At 47.7% G+C, this 17,130-nt stretch overlaps 1 pseudogene; it reads right to left on the bottom strand.

Moving 5' to 3' along the window:
* Positions 1-458: 458 nt before the first annotated feature.
* The window catches only part of LOC137545266 (ubiquitin carboxyl-terminal hydrolase 16-like), a 40,479-nt pseudogene continuing 23,807 nt past the window's right edge, over positions 459-17,130 (bottom strand).

Genomic DNA, 17,130 nt, shown 5'->3' with positions numbered 1-17,130 from the left:
CAGTTTAACTTACCTGGGGCTTCTTGCAGCCGCCCTGCAGTCATCCTGTGCCCGCGCCATCGTTCCGTAACCCTCCAGCCAGCAGTGGCGACCCCCTCAAAGCTGGTCGATCGCAGCCAGTCGCTGGCTACTGCGCATGCACAGCCCCTGAGCTGCACACACCCTGACTGTGCTGCCGTTGCTGGGAGTGTTCTGCGCATGCTCAGTAGAAATGAGAAGGCGCGTGGCCGGCCAGCTTTGCACAGGTCGCCACTGCTGGCTGGAGGGTTGTGGAAGGCGGTGCATGCACAGGATGTCTGGAGGGGGTTGCAAGAAGCTCCAGGTAAGTTAAACTGCATTTTTTTACTTAAGATTTCCAATATTTTCTATTGCATTGAACTTTCCTACAAATTCTGGAAAAAAGGCAGCTTCTGCCCTTCCCAAGCCACCCTCTTTACAGCATGAAATGACAGGTGCACTTTGGAAGTTTAACGAAAATAAATATTATTCCTTGGCAATGGAGATTGTGGCGGATAGGAGTCTCCTCCAGTTACAGTATCCTCTCATAAAACAGGAGGTAGGCCTGGGCATTGAGGACTTTAGTGACTGGCACGGCTTGTACATGGCTGTCGCTGATGTAGAACCAGTGGCCCTTCATAGGCTCTGAACTCGGTGCTGCAAAGACAGAAAATGTGAATTAATGTGAGTACTGATGGAGTGATGGGAGAGTACATGGAGCTATCGCTGAACTTGTCTCACCCTCGGGAAGCGCTCCCCGCAGCACAAGGTCACACAGACGAGGGTTCGGGACTCGTGACTTCACGTAGGTGGTGTAGTGTCCAGAGCGCATGGTGCCGCTGTGCTCAATCACACCATATAAGGAGTATAGCAAGCTGGACTCTCCATCACAGATGTTCTGCAAGAAGAACAAGGACAAGGATTATCCTGTAAAACTGAACTCTATCTAAACTACTGGGCTTGTTCTTCTACAGGGAAATGACACTTTCAAAAATGTCTGCAGTTCAGTTCTATATATTACAGGGTTAAAAAGTACCACAGGTCAAAATGATAGAGCTTGTCATGATAGAGATGGAGTTAAATACTTACCTGTTCTGGCACCAACCCTTCAAGGCAGGTGGCTGATTTGCCCCTCTTGGAGATGTGGCCCTGGTCATTTTCTTTCACAATTGCTGTAGAGTCTACGGCCACTCCCATCTGCATTATTGCGGCCTGACCCAGCTTGGCAGCCACTGCCTGACTGGTAGCTGCTGAGCTGGGGGTGGGCTGCAGCAACGCAAGCGGAGGTGTCCCTAGAGCTTTGGCAGTCTGCAAAAACATGGCCACGACTGCGTTCCCGTGGAGGAGGGTGGAGAGTCACCTGTGACCTGATGACGTTGGATTAGGTAATTATTTAAACCTGAGAACCCCCCGATGCACCATCATTAACACAGAGCCAAGTCATGACAGGCTCTGTCATTTTTAATTGCAATACGGCAATCCAAACTCAGTTCACACCCACTGGCCTGCCACTCCGCTCATCCCTTCCAGAGGCACCTACAGCAGAGGAGTACCTATTATTGTCACGTTGCATCAGCTAGGAGTAAAATATTGGCTAACCAATTCTAACCTTAATCCTCCCATTAAGGTGGCTAACCTTAAATACCCCCCTTCCCCCCGGTAGTACCTAGCCTAAGCCCCCTCACCTAATGCCTAACCTTAACCCCTCTAAAAAGGTGCCTAACACTAATTAGTGTTGGGCGCCAAAAGTACTGATAGTGGTACAGCCATTAAATTCTATAGTTACATAGTTATTTTGGTTGAAAAAAGACATACGTCCATCGAGTTCAACCAGTTCTATGTAGTAGCCAATAGGCTACTACACACATGGGGCTCCCAAATGACCGGCTAGGCGCCCGATTGCAGATATTTCAGTCCTGGAGCCGAATTGATCCGATTCGCAGGACAGGGCTTGAGGGTAATCTTGGCTCCAACTGGAGGGTGGTGGACCAAGGTAATTCGTGGACCGATAAAACACAAGGGAGACAAAAACCAGAAGCCAATAGTGCAATCTGTAGATACCAGGATATATGAGGTTAAAAGAGTAACTCACAAATTTCTGGTTGCGATGAAACTGCAAGCACCAATTAGGCTTACATATGAATTACCAAACCCACTCAAGCTTGCGAGAGTCCTCAGAGGTGGCACTCCTGGTTAGGTAGGTCATCCTTAGGGCTAAAGCCACGCTAAAAGCTACTACAGCTACACTAAACATGCAACATACCAACAGAGGTGTAGACAATGGTAATTGGTGGATGGAGGAAACCAAAAACATAACATTATTAAAAAACTGTTAAAAAAGAAAAGGAGAGGTATAGTTGACCACTCCCGTAGATTTCAAAATAGCCAATATGACTTGATATAAACTCAAGACTTTAATGCTCACTGTGTGTAATAAACTCTTGAATTGATATTGAGTCATATTGGCTACTTTTAAATCTACAGGGGAGGTAAGCCAACTAAACCTCTCCTTTTTAAATGGTTTTTAATCATTTTATATATTTTTGGAAGAAGCATCCACTGATTTGACTCCTCACATTGATCCGGTATGTCCACGACTGCGTATTGATGTTGGAAGGACTAATTATGTATGCAAACTGTGGCCATTTACTTCTACTACTGCACAATACTGATCCTGTGTTTCCCCCTTGCCACCTTGAGTGTGTCTGGTATGAAGGACAAGTGGATTGTTCCCTCTTTCTCATGCTAATTAGTGTAATTGGAAGTTGATGACAAGTGGTGTTGAAGGTCCCCTCACATTTATTAATGGCAGTTCCAATTGGAACCAGTTATTTTACTAAAAGACCTTAAAGAGGAACTTCAGCCTAAACAAACATACTGTCATTAAGTTACATTAGTTATGTTAATTAAAATAGATAGGTAATATAATCTCTTACCCACCCTGGTTTAAAATAACAGGAAAATGTTTGATTTCATGATGGCAGCCATCTTTTTGGTTGAAAGGAGGTGACAGAGCATGAGACACAGTTCCAACTGTCCTGTGTCCTGAGCAGCTCTCCCAGTTGCTAGGCAACGTGAACAACAACATAGGCAATCCCATCATGCTCTGCACAGTATCAGGGGAAAAAAAGCCCGGGCTTTTTTTTCTTTGATGGGTGGAGCTTTGCTAAAAATGCAGCTAAAAATGATGCTTTGGTAAGAAAAACAAAGTTCTGATGCTGTGAAACTGTTAAAGAAACACCAAACCTTTTCAGTTCTGCTGAGTAGATTTTTAGTCCGGAGGTTCACTTTAACGGCTACTTACCTTACACTTTGCTGTACAGAAGGGAGCCAAGTCTATCACTTCTGGGAACTTTATGTGCTTATTGATCTTGTGAAGACTGAAACCATTCTACAAATGAAAGAAAATAAATATTAACAATAAAGCAACTGAACGTGGGCACTTCAAATTGCGGCACCTGCAGTCTGCCTATAAAAAAAAAAAAGATGGCAGAGCACATTACAGACGGGGTAAACGGAACTCAAAATGGGAATTGGTTAGCAGTGGAGTACCACAAGGGTCAGGACTCGGTCCAATTCTTTTTAATGTATTGTTGAATGATTCAATAAACTAAATACAGAGCGATGTAGCAAACTTTGCAGATGATACAAAATGATGCAGAATTATAAACACCAAGATGGATAGTGAAATGTTACAACAGGATCTTAACAACATGACAGATAAAAATTTAATGCTGATAAATTTAAAGTCATGCCCCTTGGATGTACCAATGGTGAAGCACCATATAAAATAAATGGCATACAGCTAGGAACATCAGACTTGGGAATACTGGTTGATAACAAGTTAAGTAATCATATAAAATTCTAAGCAGTAACAAAAAGCAAATAAAAATCTGGGATGCATAAAATGGGAAATAAAATCTCGAAGTGCTAGTATTCTACTCCCTCTGTATAACTCACTTGTGAGGCCACATCTGCAGTAGGGGATACAGTTTTGGGCACCACACTATAGAAAGGACATTGACCTTCTAAACTCAACGTACCTGTGGCTTCATCCAGCACCTAGAAGTCTATCTAGTCCAGCACTGCAGTTCTGCTGCCCTCCAGTGTGCCGCTAACCTCTCTGAAATATCACGGATCATAGCTGTGGTTGCGGGCTTCTACACATGCTTGCGCCCCTCTTGATCGCACTCCAGTGGCTGGGAGTATTGTGCACCTGCCCAGTTTAAGTCTTTGTGAGCTGTGCAAGCTCAGAACGCTCCCACCAGAGGAGCATGCTCAAGAGAGTTGTGGGTGGGGGCTGACATGACTGTGAAGGTGCGTACACACGCACTACAAGAGGCAACGACGGGTCCACCGGACCTGCCCGCTGGGTGGTCTCTTAGCCGACAGTAGCGCGTGTGCACGTGCTGTCGGCGGACTGATAAGGCTGTTTCTGAACGATCCGCTCAGCGCTGTCGGCTAAAAGACCACCCAGTAGGAGGGTCCGGCGGACCCGTCGTTGCCTCTTGTAGTGCGTGTGTACGCACCTTTACAGTCACTAATCTACTCCTACCATTCTGATTACTGGTGGTGGAGATCACCTGGTTACAAGGCTACAATAGGAGTGACATAGTAGGGAGGAAGTGTGTGTGTGTTCAGAGTGTGTGTGTTGAGTGTGTGTGTTGAGTGTGTCTGTGTGTGTGCTGAGTGTGTGTGTGTGCGCTGAGTGTGTGTGTGGTGTGTGTGCGCTGAGTGTGTGTGTGGTGTGTGTGTGTGTTGAGTGTGTGTTGAGTGTGTGTGTGGTGTGTGTGTGTGTTGAGTGTGTGTGCGTGTGTGTGTGTGTGTGCGTGTGTTGAGTATGTTGAGTGTGTAGGGGGCATTTTGGGATCAGCATGGGGGATTCTGGGTTACATGCAGAGGGGACCCCAGCTACTCTGACAGTCAGCCTACTCTTATTCTTCTTATTTTTAAAGTGCAAGCCTAATCCTAGTGCAAAGAAGAGTGGTACTCTAATCAGAGAGTGGGGTCACATCACATCCCCTCAAAAGTCTGATGGCTAACACGGTACAATACCCTACTGCTACTCAAACTAAGACACCCATAGGCGAGAATGTAGGAAGGTTTGCGGATAGGTCCAGACAGAGCAGACAGAAAAGAAGAGAAAATGCTGATACACAACGCATTAGTAGATGCTGCCGACTCTTTATCATAGTCTTGCAATATACGAAATGCAAGAAAAATATACCTGTTGGAATCTCTTTAAATGGAGAGTCAGGATGGGAGGCGGAGCCGACACCAACATCTGCTTCTTGCCATTAGTGTAGACAAACTTCTTCTCCGCTGAAAACAAAAGGGAGTTTGAAGAATTGTGTGAATCAAAAAGTTAAATGTTGACAGGAATTATAAGTTATTCAATTCCCTCGCTATAAACACTCATACACTACTAGGTTTAAAAGAAGAAAACATGTAAACCGCATTCACCTGGGGATCACATGACGACCTCTGCACTCTTCTCACCCAAACACAACAATCTTCATGCACTCCTAGGGAGGCAAGGGGTCTGGGACACGCCCCTCTCATATGGCTCTGCAAGGCTGAGTGGTAGTCTGGGAAGGCCCCTCTCATAAATCTTCCCAAAAAGCAGGGCATGGTAATTGTTTTATTTTATGCAGGACCCAGCAACAACAACAAATTGTCTACACCAAAGCAGTAAATATAGCTCTTTAGACTTTAGTTGCACACAACTGTGTAACAAAAATGACTGCAGTGACAGATTGCTGTTTCAGCCTCCATAGGTCTTTCTCAAGCTGCAATAGTCAGTAAGGTGCACCTATAAAAGGTTGAAACAGCAGTCTGTCGCTGCTGTCATGTTTGTTTTATTTTCACATTGTACTTTTACAAATAAAGTCTAAAGAGCTATAATTACTGCTTATGGTGACTTCCCTTTGTTGGATCCGTTGCTATATGACCCTAGTGGTACTGGGGTGCGGGTTGTGGCACACATTTCTGGGCGTCATTGGGTGCTCCTTCACGCCAGTTTACATATGAAGATAGGATTTACAGACTTTATGTTACACACAGTAACCCAGAGCTGTACTGAGAGGGTGGATTTAGGGAGCTTTAAAGATCCTGGACACCTGCAGTCAAAACCTATCTCACAGATCATGTGATGACTACCTGACAACAGGGCTATGGAGTCGGTACAAAAATCTTCCGACTCCAACTCCGACTCCTCAGTTTATGAAACCACGACTCCGACTCCAATTCCGACTCCGGGTACCCAAAATGGCTCAGACTCCGACTCCTCGACTCCGACTCCTTAGTCTAATACTTAACAGGGCTGTGGATTTTGTACAAAATCATCCGACTCAGACTCCTGACTCCTCAGTTTATGAAATCAACGACTCCGACTCCAACTCTGACTCCAGGTGCCCAAAATTGCCCCGACTCCTGGACTCCGACTCCAAAGCCCTGTCTGACAACCCAGGGTTGTCCCAAGAGGATTGGGTTCAGATGGCTTTTAAAAATGCTGGACACCTGCAGTTAAAACCTACGCTATAGCCCATGTGATGACTACCTGACAACTGATCATGTGACGGAGCATCAGAACGGTGCAAGATTTCTCTTCTTTTCATTACTGAGAGCTGGGAACATTTATAAATGTGATGCAGGTTTTTAAGGGCGTTCGTCAAAAGAAGATGCAAAAATTCTATCTTTTTAAGTATGAAGATGTTGCGATTATGTAGGGTCGTGATTGGTTAATTTTCTTTTGAGTCTTTACTGGGTCACTTTAACAGGGCAATGGACAGTGGGGCAGTGTCATCATAATCCCTTCCTCTTCTTGTTTTGGAAAAGGTCAGGGCAGTCACTAATCACAGCTTGCACATGAAAACCCAGCTCTAACACTGAAACCTTATGGCATCAAGGTAGGTGTTTTATTAGCCTTACTTACCTTTGTTATTATGTTTCAGCATCTTTGCCTGCCTCTGGGTGCAGGTATTGCACAGTAGCTGATTGTTTCCAACCAGGTTCTCCTTGCGGGTAAACTGATAAAGACAACTAAGGAATCAGAATCAGAATCAGAATCGTTTATTTCGCCAAGCATGATTGCTCATGCCCGGAATTATTTTTGGCACATACATATAGCTCGGGAGAAAGACATATAAAGGGGACATATAATAGAGAAATGGATCGATGTCAGCAACAGCAGAAGCAATCAATTGCATTACATTACATTATATAACATTCTAGTCCGTTAATTGACCCCGAGATGACCAGTGGTTAATCTTGTGGGCTGGGTGGTTCGGTCGATTGTTCGGCCATGGCCCGGCTTGTTCCACCGTTCGTTAGGGCTTGCACCGATGGAAGTATGTGGAGGGAGTTTAAGTAGCTGACCGCCGATGGGAAAAAAGAGTTCCTGTGTCTAACAGTCTTTGCGGGGATGGCTCGAAGTCTCCGGCCTAGCGGAAGCAAGCTGAAGTATCGGTGGCCTGGGTGTGAGGGGTCGTTAGCGATCCTCAGTGCCCTGGATTTCAGTCTTTTGTTGTACAGTAGTGCAAGTGAGGGGAGGGGGCACCCAATGATCCTCTCCGCCGACCTAATGACCCTCTGTAGTTTGAGCTTGTCACTGGCGGTGGCTCTAGCGTACCAGACCAGGATGGAAGAGCAGAGGATTGACTCAGTGGTGGCCGAGTAGAAGCTGGTCAGAATTTCTCGGGTCATGCCGACCTTCCTTAGCTGTCGGAGGAAGTAGAGTCTTTGCTGGGCTTTCCGTTGGATGGCAGTGATATTGGGCTTCCAACTGAGATCACTGGAGATAGTAGTGCCCAGAAGACGGGCACAGGGCACTCTAGCTACCTCAGTGCCATCAATATAGATTGGGGGAGGGGTGGGGGCCGACCTCCTGAAGTCAATTATTAGCTCGACAGTTTTAGCAGTGTTAAGCACCAGCCTGTTCTCCTTGCACCAGTTGCAGATTCTCTCCACCTGCTGACGGTACTCCTGGACGTTATCCTTAGTGACAAGGCCAACAACGGTGGTGTCATCGGCGAACTTGATGACCTTGACTGAGTCTGCCTCCGATCTGCAGTTGTTCGTGTAGAGGGAGAACAGTAGTGGAGACAGCACACAGCCCTGAGGGGCGCCTGTGTTTGTTGTCACTGCTTTGGAGCAGATGTCGCTCAGCCTGACGACTTGGGATCTGTTGGTGAGAAAGTCTGTGATCCAAAGGCGTAAGCTTGAGTGGACACCAAGTGCGGCAAGGTCCTCCTGTAGTATGCGTGGACAGATGGTGTTAAAAGCCGAGCTGAAGTCAAGGAGTAGTATCCTGGCATACGCGTTTGGCCTATCAAGATGGTCATTGATGAGCTCCATGCAGATATTAATTGCGTCATCGGTGGACCTGTTTGCCCTGTAGGCGAACTGGTAGGGGTCTAGGAGGGGCGAAGTGTAGAGCTTGAGGTTGGCTAGGACCGCCCGCTCCAGGGTTTTCATAATGACGGACGTCAGGGCCACGGGCCTAAAGTTGTTAAGGTCTGAGACCCCCTGCTTTTTAGGGACAGGTATGATGGTAGACCTCTTGAAGCAAGTGGGAACCTTGCCTTCCTTCAGTGACTTGGAGAAGATATCAGAGAGGATGGGGGCCAGTTGCCGACAGCCGGTTTTCAAGCAGGCTGGGGATACGCCGTCAGGGCCGGAGGCTTTCCTGACGTTTAGCGTTGATAGAAGGCGCAGGACGTCGGCCTCGCTTACTTCCAAAGGGGAGTGTGGACTCGGGTTGATGTCTGCAGGGCATGGAGAGGGGTTGGGTGATTCCAGACGCCCCTTCTGTGCTTCCTGGTTCTCGAACCTGCAGTAGAATCTGCTCAGATCTTCTGCGAGTTTCAGGCTAGGTGCTGCATGTTGGGGTCGGGGTTTGTAGTTAGTGGCGGCCTTCAGCCCCTTCCATACAGCCCTTGAGTCCATAGATCTCAGGTTTTGTTCCATTTTTGCAGCGTACTCCTTTTTGGCAACTCTCAGCTCCCGATTGAGGTCATTTCTCGCTCTCCTGTAGTCCTCCTGGTTGCCAGACTTATGTGCCGCTTCCTTGCGCCTCCGCAGTTGTCGTACCTTGATAGTGAACCACGGCTTGTTGTTCGGGTACACCTTGAAGGATTTTGTTGGTACGCAGGAGTCCTCACAGAAACGGATGTAAGAGGCGACATTATCTGCCCATTCATCCAGGTTTGTCGCTTCTAGGGACTTCCAGTCAGTGCAGTCGAAACAGGCTTGCAGTTGCAGCTTGGCCTCATCTGACCACACTTTGATAGACAAGTAGCATAGGAGGAGCACCACAGAACTGAGTAGCGATCAGTGTGCCACGGTCTTCGTCCCAGTGTCCCTTGGGACGCACCAACACCAGCTTTTCTCCAAAGAGACCGGCACCACTTGGATAGATTAGTATAAAGCTCTTTTATTGCATATGAAGTGGCAGTACAATGACAGTCGCTGTTTCGGGCCTAGCCCTTTATCAAATTGCTGTAGCCATAGCAAACACCCTTGTGCAAAGTCCTTAAATCTCCCTCCCCCAGTAAAACCACCAATTGGTGTCCTAATGGGCGGAGTTACCGGCGGACCTGATGGGGAACATGTAAAAAAGTACACATGTAAGCACACAAGTCCATTACCTGTATCAAATCTCCATATGTTGCCAAACACCGCTAGACGCCACCTCCATGCGCCCCAGCGAGAGTATACGCGCCAGTAAGTCCCTCCTCTATCCTTCAAAGAGGACCAATGGGGCTGCTGCGCGCTGTAACAACGAGACCGTCCTGTCTCGTAACCACCTGCGTTCCACAGGCCGACATCCTGTCGGCAAACCGGATATGACGCTACGGGACCCGAACGGTCTCCGTAGCAACCACAAACACAGCGCACGGCGCTGTGATAGGCTGAAATCCGTCCCCTTCACCTCCGCAAGCATGCGGAAACAGGGGACACAAGAATACAAATGCACAAATGGAACAATAGGATAGAGTAAAGGAGCCATAAGGCATCCAGTACTCTATACAAGTGTAGGGTAATATCCCACCCAAAACTACTAGCCAACATATGAGAAACCACAGGCAAAAGACTTATATACTTCACCCAATACAGTTCAGCCGAACCACCGTCCAGGAAATCTAAAAACAAGACAAAATAAAAAGCAATTAGGCTTATCTCAAAATATGTAAATACAATATTTGTAACAATCAGACAGTAAAAAAATAGCCGGGACAAAAAAGGGGACAAAAACTGGGAAAAACAGTTTAACGTACATGGACACAGAAACCTAAATCATATTCTCGATTAAGCCCGCCCGGTTCAAGAGTACCGAGCCGCCTAATCCAGAACGCCTCCCTCCTACGTAATTCAGTCTCCCTACTACCACCCCTCCAGTCCGGTGGGACAGAATCAATTACTGTAACTTTTAATTGAGATACGGAGTGTCTGAGAGCTGAGAAATGTTCGGAGACCGATAGGCCCTGCGTTTTATGCCGTATAGCCGATTTATGCGAAGAGATCCGATCCTTGAGCCGTTGCGTCGTCATCCCCACGTATGCCAAGCCACAAGGGCACTTCAGCATATAAACGACATAAGTCGAGTCACATGTATATAAGCGATCGAGGTTAAACGAATTTCCACGTGAAGGATGGGTAAACTTGTTCCCCTTCAAAACCATACCACACATGTGACAACCCAAACAGGGAAACATGCCAACACGTCTACCCTCAAGACGTGGCCGTCTCTTAGGTGTCACCTTGTCACGTATGGTAGGGGCCCTCTTAAAGGCCATCATGGGTGGATATCGAAACTCCAACACCTGCGGAAAGCCATCCGTGAGGACCCGCCAGTGCCTGCGAATCACCCGTGACACCATGTCACTGCAGGCACTGAAGGTCGACACGAATGGCATACGTGGGCCAATCCGGCTCCTTTTTCTTTCACCTGTACGAGGCAATAAAGTATGTGATGGATAGCCCCTCCTCCGAAACTTCTCAGACATCTCTTCTCTCCTAAATCTACGACTGGATTCCTTGCTCACTATTCTATCAATTCTCCCAAACTGGCTTAGGGGAATACTTTCTTTGGTTGACACAGGATGAAAGCTTCCGTAATGTAGCACTGAGTTACGGTCAGTGTCTTTGACATACAAATCAGAAATTAGCACCTCCCCTTCCCTAGTGATCTGCGTATCAAGAAAAGATATGCTATTATGATCACTATGAGATGTCAGCTTTATGTAGGAACAGCAGCCATGTAATTGGGCGATAAATTCCAAAAGGGTCTCCCGTGGCCCCCTCCACATGCAGAAGACGTCATCAATATAACGCCACCAGCACAAAGCGTGCCGGTGGAATAGTGCATTGTTGTAGACAAAGGCCTCTTCATAGAGGCCCATGTACAAATTAGCATAGGAGGGGGCCACGTTAGAACCCATCGCCGTACCACGGCGCTGTACATAAAACTGACCCTTAAATTCAAAATAGTTGCACTTCAAGACTATCTGTAGGAGAGATAAACAAAACTTTCTCTGAGCGACTGACAGATCAGTCCTAGTCAACAAGAACCAATCTACTGCCTCTACACCCCCATCATGCGGGATGGAGGTGTAGAGGCTTTCTACATCCAGAGTAACCAAAAGAACCTCCTCTCCGGGCAGACTAATCCCCTGTAGCTTACTCAGGAACATGGTAGTGTCTTTCAGATAGGATGGAATGGACTGTACAAGAGGCTGTAAGATGGAATCTAGAAACCTAGCCAGGGGTACAAATACAGAACCCACCCCGGCCACAATAGGCCGGCCAGGGGGGTTCTGTAGACACTTGTGTATCTTGGGGAGTGTGTACAGTTTGGGGGTTGAGGGGAATTTCTCCTTAAGAAAGGTCAATAAGCCAGAATCGATCACATTCTCTTTTAAAGCATCAGACAAAACATCCTCTATTTGTCGCTGAACCTCAGGTAATGGGTCTCCAGACAGTAACCCATACACCCCAGAGTCCGACAATTGACGTGATATCTCAGCCTCATACATCAGTGTGTCCATCACCACAACCGCCCCACCTTTGTCTGCAGGGCGGATGGTGATGGAGACATTCTGTTGCAATCCAGCTAAAGCTTCCCTCTCTGCTCTTGTTAAATTATGATGGACAATACGTTCACCCCTTCTATACTCCTCCTCCATTTTTTTGATGTCCTCTTGCACCCTAGCAACAAAGTTCTCGATAATTGGATGACTTGGGGGGAGGAATGCACTGGGGTTCCTAAAACCCAGTTCCTTGAGTCTAAAACATCCGTCATCATCATTTCGTATAGTAGATGGAAATGGAGGTAGACAAGAAAAGAAATGTTTCAGTTTAATGTTCCGAAAAAACCGAAACAGTTCCTGGTCCAATTTGAAAAAATCCGTGGGAAAGGTCGGACAAAAAGACAGTCCCAAATTCAACACCTGAATTTCATCTGAGGAAAGCGTATAGGAGGAAATATTTACCACCAAAGATTCTAACGGTGTTTCCTCTGGCGTAGAACCCGAGGGCTCAATCTCTTCTTGGTGGAGTCCCCTCCTACGGCGCCTCCCCCCCCCGGTGCCCCCTCCTTCTCCACAGTTTGGGGAGTTGTCACGAGAGGAGGCGCTGGAGTCATCCCGAGCCGAACCAGCACCAGAGCCAGCTCCTCCACTAGGTGGCTTCTTCCCTCGTGGTGGTTTCCTCTCCCTTGGATTTGGATTGCGAATCCCAGGTTGACGTTGCCATGGATAAACATATCCAGATATATAATCATATGAATCCCGTGTAAATTTTCCTCTCTTATCCTCTTCCACAGATTTCGTGAATGCCTCCATCTTTTTATTGAGTGTGTCCATGAGTTCAACAAACTTATCACCAGGCAGTGTCTCCTTGAGCTGCTTAGTAAGGACTTCAATCTTAGCTGAGAGAAGTGGCAATTCTTGTTGGATGCGAACGATAGTATGTAACATCGCATCCAGTGAAGCTTTGTTCCAGATGTTTGCCCAGACCTCGCAATACGCTGCATCATTAGGGAACATAGTCGGTACCACATGGGCCCTCATAGACCTAGGAATCTTCTTAGTATGACAATATTCCGCCAACGTCTTAGAATGCAAATCTAAACTAATTTTCCTTTTCATGGTCAATTCAAGGTCCCTCTGTAGAGGCTTAGGGTCTGGGATCTTTAAGAAGGTAGAGCCCCTCTCCACTAAAGCCAGGATTTCTGTCGCTTGTTGGTCATTATAGCAGAATACGCCAGCTACCTTTTCACCCTGTGGGGTAGACATGATGCTTCACTCCTCAGGACACCAACCGTAATAGTCAAGTAGCATAGGAGGAGCACCACAGAACTGAGTAGCGATCAGTGTGCCACGGTCTTCGTCCCAGTGTCCCTTGGGACGCACCAACACCAGCTTTTCTCCAAAGAGACCGGCACCACTTGGATAGATTAGTATAAAGCTCTTTTATTGCATATGAAGTGGCAGTACAATGACAGTCGCTGTTTCGGGCCTAGCCCTTTATCAAATTGCTGTAGCCATAGCAAACACCCTTGTGCAAAGTCCTTAAATCTCCCTCCCCCAGTAAAACCACCAATTGGTGTCCTAATGGGCGGAGTTACCGGCGGACCTGATGGGGAACATGTAAAAAAGTACACATGTAAGCACACAAGTCCATTACCTGTATCAAATCTCCATATGTTGCCAAACACCGCTAGACGCCACCTCCATGCGCCCCAGCGAGAGTATACGCGCCAGTAAGTCCCTCCTCTATCCTTCAAAGAGGACCAATGGGGCTGCTGCGCGCTGTAACAACGAGACCGTCCTGTCTCGTAACCACCTGCGTTCCACAGGCCGACATCCTGTCGGCAAGCCGGATATGACGCTACGGGACCCGTAGCTACAGGGGATTAGTCTGCCCGGAGAGGAGGTTCTTTTGGTTACTCTGGATGTAGAAAGCCTCTACACCTCCATCCCGCATGATGGGGGTGTAGAGGCAGTAGATTGGTTCTTGTTGACTAGGACTGATCTGTCAGTCGCTCAGAGAAAGTTTTGTTTATCTCTCCTACAGATAGTCTTGAAGTGCAACTATTTTGAATTTAAGGGTCAGTTTTATGTACAGCGCCGTGGTACGGCGATGGGTTCTAACGTGGCCCCCTCCTATGCTAATTTGTACATGGGCCTCTATGAAGAGGCCTTTGTCTACAACAATGCACTATTCCACCGGCACGCTTTGTGCTGGTGGCGTTATATTGATGACGTCTTCTGCATGTGGAGGGGGCCACGGGAGACCCTTTTGGAATTTATCGCCCAATTACATGGCTGCTGTTCCTACATAAAGCTGACATCTCATAGTGATCATAATAGCATATCTTTTCTTGATACGCAGATCACTAGGGAAGGGGAGGTGCTAATTTCTGATTTGTATGTCAAAGACACTGACCGTAACTCAGTGCTACATTACGGAAGCTTTCATCCTGTGTCAACCAAAGAAAGTATTCCCCTAAGCCAGTTTGGGAGAATTGATAGAATAGTGAGCAAGGAATCCAGTCGTAGATTTAGGAGAGAAGAGATGTCTGAGAAGTTTCGGAGGAGGGGCTATCCATCACATACTTTATTGCCTCGTACAGGTGAAAGAAAAAGGAGCCGGATTGGCCCACGTATGCCATTCGTGTCGACCTTCAGTGCCTGCAGTGACATGGTGTCACGGGTGATTCGCAGGCACTGGCGGGTCCTCACGGATGGCTTTCCGCAGGTGTTGGAGTTTCGATATCCACCCATGATGGCCTTTAAGAGGGCCCCTACCATACGTGACAAGGTGACACCTAAGAGACGGCCACGTCTTGAGGGTAGACGTGTTGGCATGTTTCCCTGTTTGGGTTGTCACATGTGTGGTATGGTTTTGAAGGCGAACAAGTTTACCCATCCTTCACGTGGAAATTCGTTTAACCTCGATCGCTTATATACATGTGACTCGACTTATGTCGTTTATATGCTGAAGTGCCCTTGTGGCTTGGCATACGTGGGGATGACGACGCAACGGCTCAAGGATCGGATCTCTTCGCATAAATCGGCTATACGGCATAAAACGCAGGGCCTATCGGTCTCCGAACATTTCTCAGCTCTCAGACACTCCGTATCTCAATTAAAAGTTACAGTAATTGATTCTGTCCCACCGGACTGGAGGGGTGGTAGTAGGGAGACTGAATTACGTAGGAGGGAGGCGTTCTGGATTAGGCGGCTCGGTACTCTTGAACCGGGCGGGCTTAATCGAGAATATGATTTAGGTTTCTGTGTCCATGTACGTTAAACTGTTTTTCCCAGTTTTTGTCCCCTTTTTTGTCCCGGCTATTTTTTTACTGTCTGATTGTTACAAATATTGTATTTACATATTTTGAGATAAGCCTAATTGCTTTTTATTTTGTCTTGTTTTTAGATTTCCTGGACGGTGGTTCGGCTGAACTGTATTGGGTGAAGTATATAAGTCTTTTGCCTGTGGTTTCTCATATGTTGGCTAGTAGTTTTGGGTGGGATATTACCCTACACTTGTATAGAGTACTGGATGCCTTATGGCTCCTTTACTCTATCCTATTGTTCCATTTGTGAATTTGTATTCTTGTGTCCCCTGTTTCCGCATGCTTGCGGAGGTGAAGGGGACGGATTTCAGCCTATCACAGCGCCGTGCGCTGTGTTTGTGGTTGCTACGGAGACCGTTCGGGTCCCGTAGCGTCATATCCGGTTTGCCGACAGGATGTCGGCCTGTGGAAACGCAGGTGGTTACGAGACAGGACGGTCTCGTTGTTACAGCGCGCAGCAGCCCCATTGGTCCTCTTTGAAGGATAGAGGAGGGACTTACTGGCGTGTATACTCTCGCTGGGGCGCATGGAGGTGGCGTCTAGCGGTGTTTGGCAACATATGGAGATTTGATACAGGTAATGGACTTGTGTGCTTACATGTGTACTTTTTTACATGTTCCCCATCAGGTCCGCCGGTAACTCCGCCCATTAGGACACCAATTGGTGGTTTTACTGGGGGAGGGAGATTTAAGGACTTTGCACAAGGGTGTTTGCTATGGCTACAGCAATTTGATAAAGGGCTAGGCCCGAAACAGCGACTGTCATTGTACTGCCACTTCATATGCAATAAAAGAGCTTTATACTAATCTATCCAAGTGGTGCCGGTCTCTTTGGAGAAACACACTTTGATAGACTTGAGTGCCGGTTTAGCCGTTTCTAGGTGCCTCTTGTAGGTGGGAATAAGGTGGATGAGGCAGTGGTCAGAGGAGCCGAGGGCTGCCCATGGGACCGCCTTGTATGCTTCCTTCAGTGCTGTGTAGCAGTGGTCGAGTGTGTTTGGGCCTCTGGTAGGGCAGGCTACATGCTGGTAGTAACGTGGCATCTCCTGTCGTAGGTTGGCCTTGTTGAAATCGCCAACGACGATGAACAGTGAGTCCGGGAGGGATGTCTCCCACTGCAAGATGGTCTCATTTAGGTCCAGCAGGGCAGATTTGACGTCGGCATCAGGAGGTATGTACACTCCGGCAAGGACATAAGAGGAGAACTCGCGTGGTGAGTATGGCGGCCTGCAGTTAATTAGTAGGAGTTCCAGGTCTGGGGAGCACTTCCTGTCAAGTACCAAGGGGGTGGCGCACCATGAGGAGCCAATGTAGAAGCAGATGCCCCCTCCTCTTTTCTTCCCAGAGAGGACCGGGTCTCGGTCTGCACGGATGAGGCTGTAGTCCGGGAGAAGGAGGGCGCTCTCGGGGATGTTCTCATGTAACCATGTTTCTGTGAAGCAGAGTGCTGGAGTGTTTCTGCCGAGGTCTCTCCTGTCGCAGAGGAGGCGCAGTTCGTCTAGTTTGTTGGGGAGGGATTGAACATTTGCCAGGAGGACTGAGGGGATGGCTGACCGAAGGCCCTTCTTTCTCAGCCTCACACGGGCCCCAGCTCGGCATCCTCTCCGCCTTCGGCCTGCATGTTGTCTCAGTGCTGGATCCAAGACTTGCCGGATGTGGTTCCAGACCAGGGTAATTAGGAGCTTGGCTTCAGGGGGTGAGGGGCAACGTGGTTCCCACCCTAGTAGCTGTTCTCTGGTGAAGGTCGTGCGTGTGGAGGGGGACGGCGGAGGC

Source organism: Hyperolius riggenbachi, chromosome 2 (assembly GCF_040937935.1).
Source record: "Hyperolius riggenbachi isolate aHypRig1 chromosome 2, aHypRig1.pri, whole genome shotgun sequence".
Classification (NCBI taxonomy): Eukaryota; Metazoa; Chordata; class Amphibia; order Anura; family Hyperoliidae; genus Hyperolius; species Hyperolius riggenbachi.
The sequence above is the reverse complement of the archived record's forward strand: the minus strand, read 5'-3'. Positions and strand labels throughout refer to the sequence as shown.